Source organism: Phodopus roborovskii, unplaced genomic scaffold (genome assembly GCF_943737965.1).
Source record: "Phodopus roborovskii unplaced genomic scaffold, PHOROB, whole genome shotgun sequence".
NCBI classification, from domain to species: domain Eukaryota; kingdom Metazoa; phylum Chordata; class Mammalia; order Rodentia; family Cricetidae; genus Phodopus; species Phodopus roborovskii.
The window spans coordinates 16,435,249-16,437,406 of NW_026126525.1; positions in this window are offsets into that span (position 1 = coordinate 16,435,249).

Sequence of the window (2,158 nt, forward strand, 5' to 3'; positions counted from 1 at the left end):
TGTTTACGCTCCGTGCCTAGCGCGGGACGTCACAGCGCTGAGGAGGACGGAGGAAGCGAGACGCGAAGGGGCGTGGCCTCGGCACCTCGTCCCGCCCCGCGTAGCCGTGTGCACGTTCATGGAGCCTCCCTCCTTCCGGGGGCTGCAGGGCGCGGGATCTCTGGGTTTTGCTGCGGTGCTTCCTGCACCCGGGTGTGCCTGTTTCCCACGTGGAGCGTTTGGTAGGCTTTAGTTGATTGTGAAACAGAATCCGAGGCCGTTACGTAATGTCCTTTGCATTTATTTATTTATTTAGTAGTGTTTGCTGTTTCTCCTTAATTGTTGTTCTGGGCCCAGGGATTGAAAATATGTTTAGGGTCTGTTCTCTGCCTTCAAGGAAGTCTGGTTTTTATCTTCTGGCTCAGGCAGCCAAGGCTTGAGTAAACTTGAAAGTTGTGATGAAGCCGGCTGGTGGTGTCTTGCGCCTTTAATCACAGCACTCTGGAGGCAGAGGCAGGCTGACTTGAAGACCACCCTGATGTATAGAGTTCCAGGACAGCTAGGGGTATACAAAGAAACCCTGTCTCGTTAAAAAGAAAAAAAAAAAAAAAATGTGGTGAACTTTGAAACAGAAGACTGTATAGTGATGACACAGTTTTTTATGGAAAAGCTAGCACAGGGGTCTTCCTGTTGAAATGAGGACTGATAGTTGAGATAGATAAGGAGAATCTAATAATAGGCATAATTGTCTTCCAGACAGCAAGTGCAAAGGCTTTAAGATCCAAGGAGCACTCCAGTAAGCAGTAATGGAGAAGTATTGAAACAATGTTTGAGAAACAAGGCGCACCTTAGAAGTAACAGTAGCACAGCCTGGCAGCAGTGGCGCATGCTTTTAAAAAAAATCCCAGTATTCCGGAGGCAGAGGCAGGTGGATCCCTGAGTTCAAGACCAGACTGGTGTTGAATGAGTTACAGGACAGCCAGGGAGAGAAACCCTGTCTAGAAAAACAAAATTACAACAACAAAAAGGAAAAGCAGAAGTAAAGGTAATACAAGATCTTCAGGGAACATAATTGGTGTGGGCCTACTGGAGTGTAGGAAGTGAAAATACCTTGGGCATTCCAAACAGCCACTCCTATAAAATGTAAAAACAATTCTACTCAAGTTTAAGGAGAGTCACATTTGGAAGAGGACAATCCCTGGTTTCTGAAACATTATTCATGATATTCATTCTTGGTAACCTTTAACCCTTTACCTATTCCCAACGTGTGTGTGTGTGTGTGTGTGTATGAGAGAGAGAGAGAGAGAGAGAGAGAGAGAGAGAGAGAGAGAGAGAGAGAGAGAAAGTGTATGTGGGAAAGTGTGTGTAAGAGAGAGAGAGTGTGTTTACTGGGATCTTTCAAAGAAGTCTTCCATCAGATGAAAGTGTGCCCTTCTCTGTAAAGTTTGTCTTCTACCACTCCTCACTTGGCTTAGCCCTGGCCAATATCACTGGTCCTCAACACACCTATCAAATATGTGGAAAAAAGTTATAGTTGGTTTGTATTGCTCTAAGTCTTAAAGTATTTAAAGGAAAGGCAAATGTATAGTAGCATACATAGAACATTCAGTCATTCAGTCATACAGAAAGCTAAGGACTTGAGTTGAAGTGGCTATTGCCAATTCTGAATGTTTTGAGCAGCTATAAAGATAAAGTTACATTAATTGAAAGATATAAAATACGCTTCAAGCCATAAAAATCATTGTAGTTAAGCAGTTTATAAAACCCTTTGGATGGTAATAGAAAAATAACCAGTCATTTTTACCACTTTTTGTTTTGTTTCTTGAGAAAGTACCTTTCTCAAAAAGTGTATGCTTGAGTGTCCTGAATCCCATAGTCCTCCTGCCTCTATCCCACAAGTGCTGGATGTGTGCTAGCATGCTGTGGTTCATAACCCTTTAATGGAAATGATCATTTATCTGGCCTTTCCAAATCAGATTGTACCTCAGAGATACCAAATGAGTAATTGGTAAAGCAAATGTCCCATAGTCAAAGAACCAGCCGCTAAGACATCACTATTTTACAGCCCCTAATGAATTGAATATATAATGCAACTAGTAACATGTAATAATACAGTAATTAAGATAAGCTGGTTGTGGCAGTACACATCTTTAATCCCAGAACTCAGGAGGCAGAGGCA